At 41.0% G+C, this 8,429-nt stretch overlaps 1 non-coding gene across 1 annotated transcript; it reads left to right on the top strand.

Annotated features, from left to right (window-relative positions):
• The first annotated feature begins 8,175 nt into the window (after positions 1 to 8,175).
• On the top strand, positions 8,176 to 8,308 carry LOC115070192. The gene has a single exon (XR_003849391.1). It is a non-coding gene; the product is annotated as a small nucleolar RNA SNORA22 (small nucleolar RNA).
• Positions 8,309 to 8,429: the final 121 nt, after the last annotated feature.

Genomic DNA, 8,429 nt, shown 5'->3' with positions numbered 1-8,429 from the left:
CTGGGAAGGATGATTTGAAAAGAAGGGGGGGGTTTTTTTTTTTTGGTTTTTTTTTTCTTTTTTTTTTTTTTTTTTTTTTTTCGGTCTTTTTTGAGATGGGGGGTCTCCCTGTAGCTCCAGCTGGCCTGGGAGCTGCCTTATAGATCAGGTTGGTCTTGAACTCAAGAGATCCGCCTGCCTCTGAGTGCTGGGATTAAAGGTGTGTGCCACCACACCCAGCTCTTTCCCACTTATATTCAGTATCATCACAGGCAAAGCATATTTCTATTCTGGACTTGGGACAAGGGCATGCATAGTAACTTGCTTTAGGTAATGACATTGACAGAGTTAAAGATGTATCATGAGTTTAGATAAGGACTCTCAATGCTTCCTCTTGCCCTCTTGATCCAGTGCTATGGCCCTGGCCTAGCAGGCCTGTGGGAAGCTAGGGGGATGAGAGAGAACTAGAATAGAGCTGCCCACCTGACCCATAGACCTGCAGATAGAAACAGAGATGCTTAGCTCGAATCCCAGACAATCTCAGCTATGGGCATAAACAGATTCATGTGATCTTATGCCACTGAGTGTTGGGAATGACTATGTGGTAATAATAAACCAACAGTATCATCTGGTTGTTTATGATTTCCAAATATAGATCCTGAGCCTTGACCTTGCTTTTTGTGCTCCAGACTTGTATATCTAGTTGACTACGTGGCATCTCCATTCAAAGTCTAAGGCATTTCAAACTAAAAAATACAGTAAGTCAAGATGTAATATTTTATTCCTAAATCTGGTTTCTTTCATTTAAGGAAATTATCAATCATCCTCCCACTGTTCTAGCTAAAAATAATTAGGAGGCATTCTCGATTCTCTTTTCCTTCACCTTTCATACTTAATCTGCTGCTAGGCCCTGCGCTGTTTTCCGTGGACACTGTAGAGGTGCGGCCACTTTCCTGATCTTCAGCGGCACATCAACTCTTACTCAGAACACTTCAATACCCCCTTTGTCCATCTTTCTGCTCTCACTTTTGTCCTTTCTTCAGCGCATTCTCCACATATCGGCTAGAGGCATCTTTTGAAAGAGTAAATCAGGTCATGCCTGCCTCTTCCCTCCAGTTGCTATGCGACTCATCGTCACTTAGAATAAATTCCAGACTCCTCCAAGGCGCTCATGTTCTGACCCCGTTGGCCTTGCTGGCTTCCTCATTGCACTTATCAAACACTCCTGTCTGGTTGTGATTTGGGGGACAGTCCACTCACCATTCCCTTAAGAAGAACATTTTCTCCCAGCTGTTTTCTCATTATATAATTATCAGCTTAAATATTACCTCTTCAGAGAGGATCTCTCTGACACCTTTATGTTAGGTGGCCACCCACCTCTAACACATTTATTGGTGCTGAGGTGCCTGAGCCCCCCCTCTGTGGAGGCCTGGCTCCAGCTGCTGCTATCGGCAGACAGTTTTTAGCTGTCAGCCTCTTTAGGAATTGCTTCAGCTACAGAGAGCTGATTTACCCAAGGCTGTGCCCCTGCCTGACCCACATTTAGTGGCATAGATACAATACAATGCGGCGTGACTCTGAAGGGGGAAGGCATTTCTGTATTTCCTGTGAAGCTGGCTGAGGCTGTTGGGTGTGCTTTCCAGCTTGGCATCTCTTCCTGTACTTTCAGTTCCTCCTCCCTTTTGTAGGGATTGATCCCCAAACCACTCCTTAGTAAATGTTCTACACGCTAAGTTCCAAGTCAGTGTTAGTTTATCAGTAATAATGAAACCTTATTTCCTTTGTGGTGTTGAAAAATGATTCAAAATTATTCTACTGGTTTGTTTATGGATTTGTTGTTTCTCCTCCTGGAATGAAAGTTATGAGTGCTTTAGCCCTGTATCCCCAGTGTCCCGAATACCCTGATTCATCACTATCATCATCATAGCAAATATCTGTATCAGTATGTGCTAGGTGCTGTTATGAATACTTTGCCTATATTACTTCACCTTCCACCTACCCTGTGATGTTGGCACTATTATTTTCTCTACTTCCTACATGGGGAAACAAAATACAGAAAATTTAGTTGGCTAGTTGTTAGAATTAACTCCTGAAAGTTGTCCTCTGACCTCCACACATACACTTGTGGCACATGCACCTCAAAGTAAATAAAGAACAGAAAAAAAAGAATTTTCACATACACAGTGGGTAAGTGACACAAGCAGTAATGGGACCCAAGCAACCCAGGTCTACATACTGTGTATTTAATCATGCCACTGTGCTATTTTTTATTTTATTTTATTTTTTGCTATAGCAACTGTTCAATAAACATTTGTGGGGTGAATAAATTAAAAAAAAGAATAGTTGTAGTGTTTTTCTAATCTGAGGCTCTGGGAAGTTCATCTATATATTCTTTATCTAATTTTTGTTCCTGCTGTTGTGACAAGATCTTGTTATGTAATCCAAGTGGTCTTGAACTCACAATCTCCCTGCCTCAGCCTCCCGAGTGCTGGGATTACAGGTATACACTAACCACATCCAACTGACAAATATCCATGAAATATGAGGTATGATGAAATGCACTGGGGATAGCATGTGAACAAATAATGGGATCCCTGTCCTCAAACAACTTAGTCTAATAGAAGAGAATGGACTATATTTGAAGACAAATATATTATTAAAAATTGTTACTGCTATCATGCTATCCAAAATGGTTGGTCTCCTTTTCAGGTAGCAAAGAACTATCTATACCTATTTCACAGGGGGTCCATTATCAGGTAACAGGCCTGTGATGACAGTGTTTCTTGTACTCAATGACTTAATTTTTATTTATTATTTATTTTTATCTATGAGTCTTTGTCTGCATATATGTAAGTGCACCACATGTGTGCAATGACCACAGAGGCCAGAAGAAGATGTTGCATCCCTTGGAACTGGAGTTATAGAAGGTTGTTAGCCACCATGTGGGTGCTGGGAACCAAATCCAGGTCCTCTGCAAGAGCAGCCAGTTCTCTTAACTGCTGGGTCATTTTTTAAAATTAAAACTTAATTAATTCATTTTTGTGTATGTGTGTGTGTCCATATGCTGCAACACGCAAGTGGAGGTCAGAGCATAGCTTGTGGGAGTCAGTTCTCTTCCTCCACCATGTAGCTCCTGGGGATTGAATTCAGGTAGTCAGGCTTGACAGCAGGTACCTTTACTGGCTGAGCCATCTCACTGGCCCCTCAGTGACTTTTTCTTTTTTAAAAAAAGACTGAAGGGCACTCATTACTTCTGAGCCTTCAAAGTACAAAGGAATGAATTTGGGCAATGGAGAAGGCTCAGCACGTAAAGGTGCCCCCAAGCCTGATGACCTGAGTTTCATCCCTGGAACCCACATAGGGTTAGGAGAGAATCAACTCCTGAAAGTTGTCCTCTGACCTCCACACATTCACTGTGGCACGTGCACACCCACACACATACACACTCATGCACACACACACCCCCCAAAATAAATAAATGTAAGAACAAACAAAAGAATGAAGCTTCTGTTGATGATGGTGACTCACTAGAGCAAGAATTACTGGGTTCATTATCTTGGGTCTCAGTCCCTGAGTCACTCCAGGAAATGATCCTAAGGACTGGGAGGAATAAGGGAGGTTCAAAGGGAATTAGAGAAGTTGGCTGTCCCTGAGGTTCGGGAAGGAAGAAATGCTTTGTATGGTGACTAAGAGCAAAGGTTGTGGGGTTCAGACCTGGTCTGCACTTTTGCTCTGTCACTAACTGTCATGCAGTGTACTTAATTGAGTTTCCCTCATGTGTAAAATGGGAATAATAATTGCACCTGTGTCCTGCGTTTGCATCAAATTGTTGTGAAGATGACACATTTAAAGCAGTTTTCCGGGACAATAGCATTTAGATTTCGGGGAATCTGGGCATCTTAGGTTACAGAAGCTATCAGTCACAACGTAGAGTTCTGGGAGAAATTGAAAAGCTGAGAAGTTGGTGACAGACCAAGTTCTAATAACCTTGGCATTGTGGACCGCCCCTGCATTGTAGTCCAATAACAGGACCTCTTCCAACACTGTCCTTGTTTGCCATCTTCTCTCCAGTCAGGCTGCTTCTACTGGATAGTGTTTGACTTGTGTTCATCTTCCACCTTCTTCATTCAAATTATTGGAATAGAGACACATGAATTCTATATGGAAGGCAATAAATGCTGAGCTTGTTGCACAATGGGGAAATGTGGTTTCTCTGCAGAGCATAATAATTACTTTTGCTGTATTACTGAGGAATTTTGACTCCTGTCAGCAGTAGCCTAAATTTGTGCCAGTTGTAGTAGCTTAGGACTTTCCCTTTTTCTTTGCCTTAAGAAAAAACAGACTAACTTCTTATGTTTTTAGTTTTTATTCTTTTTCCTTCCCTTAGAGGAAGAATTAAGGGATAAACAAGAGGTGAGTTCTTAAAAAGAACCACAAGTGAGTGTGAAATTTTGAGGATGATTCAGACGGGGGTTTGGGAGATGCCTTTGGGCCTAGAAAAAGACTTGACGACATTGTGCTTTCTGGACACTGACTACAGGGAAAAGATTTTCCATTGGAGCAGCCGTATATAGTCATGGATGTAGTTTTGAAACCTAAGGAATAAGATATTCTGCCCAAACTCTCAAAGTCATAATTGATTGGTTCAGGGCTCTGTATAGAGAATGTCGAGAGTCCTAAACTGCTGTAGCCTGTCAATGTCCAAAGCCTGAGGATAATTCACTTAATCCCAGGTTGATCTCTCTATAGACTCAGCTTGCAATTCACAATAAATAAGGCAGGGGGAGGTGATAGAGGTAATTACTGGGCTTTGGCCTATTAAATGTGCAAAACACATATGGACAGTGCTGGAGTTTTGTCATGAGTAGAGGGACTTGAATTCTTTCGAGACTGGAATGTGCTGGAACTTTCCAACAGCTTGAAAGAATGCCTAGAATTTCTTTTCTATTATGGTCACTGTTATTTCTCACAGAAGCAAGTGAATCTTCCTGAGCTACCATGATTGGAATAGAAGAGCCTCTGGCTAGCTTGTAGGGAGCAAAGCTGGTTAGTGTTTCATAGCTTAGATGGGTGGGGGAACCCTGTCTTTCTCAAACAGGGGTCTCAGAGAGAACTGCTGGAAATCTTTAACGCCTACAGGAGAATTCATAGTACTGTACAGAGCTGAACCCTGGGAGGTGAGGGAGCGGGGAGAAATCTCCTGCTTCCCTTCAGCTATTAAGCAGAACTCAAAACTTCTGCCTTGTGGCCATTTCCATTTCCAATGATTTTCTATTCTGGAGACATTGTCATTTGTTGCTTTCAAATCCTATGGGGGCCAGAGCCTGTGTTCAGTACAGTCAAGATGGTGGGATCTATTGCATTGATCTTGCCCTTTGGTGATAGAAATTTCTTTTAAATTATTTTAAATATTAAGTGCTGGATAAATACACCTACAATATAGAGAAGGAACAGATTAGTATGGCTATCTTCTGAAGGTCCCTCTGCTCCCCCAGAATGTAAGCTCAGTGAGGACAGGGATTTTGTGTGGTTCACTGCTGTATTCTCAGAACAAGAACTATGCCTGTACACAGGCACGCCATAGGGAATTTGTATTAAATTAATGAATATCTGTAGCCCAACAAGTGATGCTGAGAAAGAAGTACAGTCCCTGGCTGAAGGAGCTCAGGATTTGATGGCCTCCAGTTTTGGAAACTTGGCTTTACTAGTTAATACTGTGTGGCCTTGGGCAAGTTACTGCCCTTAATTCCATGTTCATCTGACAGGAGGTAATAATACCTACTTTAAAAGGTATTCTGAAAAAAAAAAAAAGGTTGTCCGAGAATAAGTTGAAATCATGAATCTGATGGTGTTTGGAGCTCTGAAAATACTGCTCTTTCTGCTTCCCCATTCCCAGTCCCAATCCAATCACTATGGGATTTATATGACTGACTTCTTAGTGAGAAAGCTAAGAAAGGGTAAATATGAGAATAGGGAAGGCTAGTGTGGAGGTGTAAATATGAGCAAGTATGATAATACGTATATATGAAAATGCCATAATGAAACCCATTATCCCGTTGGTTAATGAAAAAAGAAAGGTCAAAAATCTATAAACTAAGCCCAAATAGATTCTAATCACTCCTCATGTTTTAAAGCACTGATTGTTTTGTTCTTATGTGTGTTATTTTCTATTTAAAAAAAGGAAAACTTATTTCATGAAGATACTGAATCCCCCAAATCAGCTCTGACCCGTGTAAGACTTCAGGCACTGCTTCTCAAATAGGCTAACCCAGTCCCCACAGGATAATACCTGGAGGCAAGTGAAAAGTTGGGAAAGGGGCAGGACTTTCTTAAACTTACTTTTCTTGCCTGAGGCATCTGACAAAGCCAGTATAATTTGGAGGGATTCAGATTAAGCATATGGGTAAACACTGTTTAAAAATGTATTCACTGTATTTTTGCTTCTAATGGCTTAATATAACAAAGGCAGAGAACATGCTGATAAAAATGTCCATTTTAGAGTTCCCAGCTGTTATCAAAAGCTATTTAGGTCACTGAAGGTCAATGCCAGGCAAGCATCCCTGCATGAGTCTGGGCAGTTGTCATGTGTCTGATGGGAATGCTTCTCACAGAAAGGGATTCTACTTGCTCTGATGCAAGTTCTATACAAGTCCTTGGTTTTCCTCTTCAGAGGCTATCCTGAATTCTATATCTCGTTTATAAGAAGGAGGAGTGAAAGTGTAGGGTCTGTATGTTTCTGAGGTTTACCCTATGCTGGCCTCGCCCAAAGTCCCTTCTTGTTCACCTTTCTCCTTACTTGAGGCTACAAGGGGGTGTGTCTGAGTGTGTGAGCAGGGTTGGCACTGCCTAAAGGGAAATTAGGAAGCTTTCCAGGCAATCTGATTTATGAGGCATTGAAAGGCATATCTGACCAAAAATATCTCTTCCACTGGCTTGCCACCAGTCCCTGAGATCTCTGTGATTAGAACTTCCCATTACAAGCTTGCCACAGACTTACACGATTTCTTTGGGTCCATAAAGTGGAAATTTCCTAATGGGAAATTTGGGAAGTAGGAAAATTGCAAAGTATCTCACTAAAATGATTTATTTTATCTTAGTCTGTCAATCCCTTGGCCATGAGTAGCATCCTGACAGGTCAGTGTCAGGTTAGTTCAAGGCCAGAAGGAAGGCTGGTAGCTTTGTCTGGCATCTTAGCAGGACTCTGAGCAATATGAGCCTGCAGGCCACTGGAGACAAGATGGCCAACATGAATTAAGGTATCAAAGACAAACTTACGTGTTTCAGTTACATTCAATACCAGGTTAGGGGGTAAGACCATATTAAGTGTCCTTGAAGGATTATCCTTTAAATTTCCCCTTTTCACTACTTCGATCTTGGTAACTTAGAATCATTAGCCCTGATGTAGCACTATGAACTGTTATTCATAAAGTAACTTCTGTGACAAAGGCCAAATGAATTTATGACTAGAGGGAGATATATTTGTAGAGACAAATTGATGAGTCATTTTATGACTTTGTGGATGCATTTTCCCTCAGTCTCAACTATTCACCACCTATATCTGAGTCACCACAGGTCTCAAAATGTTTCTCCTTAGCTGAGCATGTGTGGAGCACTTGGGAGATGGAAGCAGGGGGATCAGAAAGCCTCAGCTACATTTATTGTGAGGTCAGCCTAGGCTATATGAGAACCTGTCTTAAAACAAAACAAAACAACATAAATAAATAATCATCCCTATTCCCCACCCAGACTTTTGTAAAGGCCCTTGAGGGAGGGGATAGGACTCTATTGAAAGGCCATGTCTGCTGATTTTATACTTTCTACTTAAGAACTGTTGATTTAAAGGCTGTCATAGAGCATAGAGGTAAAAAGCATACATTCTAAAGGCAGTTATATCAGGAATCAAAGCCCAGCTTTGTCACTTAGTTATTCTATGACTTTGGACAAGTTCTTGGACCTTTCTGGCCCTTATTGTCAGGCTACTAATATTTTTGACCTTTAAGGGTATTATATGAGGGCTGAGGAGCTAATCCACATCAGTAATGTCAAACCTGACACATGATGAGGTCAAAGGCCATTATTCTGATGAGCATGTATGAAGACTTTTAGGCAATGGTTACTGGTAGCCAATATTTTGTTGAGTGGATACTCTATGAATGGTAAATTTAAAATTCTGTCTCAGCAATAAAAAAGTAATAATTGCACAGGGAACACCCAAGTGTGCTTTATAGTTCTTGTGTCCTTGACTCTGTACTAGAGTAAAGTCTGTTCTTTACCTCTGCATTGAAAGGAGTACTGTCCTTTTTAATGTATTCAGAAAATGAGCACATCATGTTACCTTGATTTTGTAAAAGAAAATGAATAATCCAGAGTATCCTCTCAAGTTACTGAACATTGGTGAATTATTATTGCATCTAATTGGAGATGCAAGTGTTGGAATTGGTTTTGTAATT

The sequence above is a fragment of the Nannospalax galili genome, unplaced genomic scaffold (genome assembly GCF_000622305.1).
Source record: "Nannospalax galili isolate Female #2095 unplaced genomic scaffold, S.galili_v1.0 scaffold734, whole genome shotgun sequence".
NCBI lineage: Eukaryota > Metazoa > Chordata > Mammalia > Rodentia > Spalacidae > Nannospalax > Nannospalax galili.
Note: the sequence above shows the minus strand (reverse complement) of the source record. Positions and strands in the feature narration are given on the sequence as shown.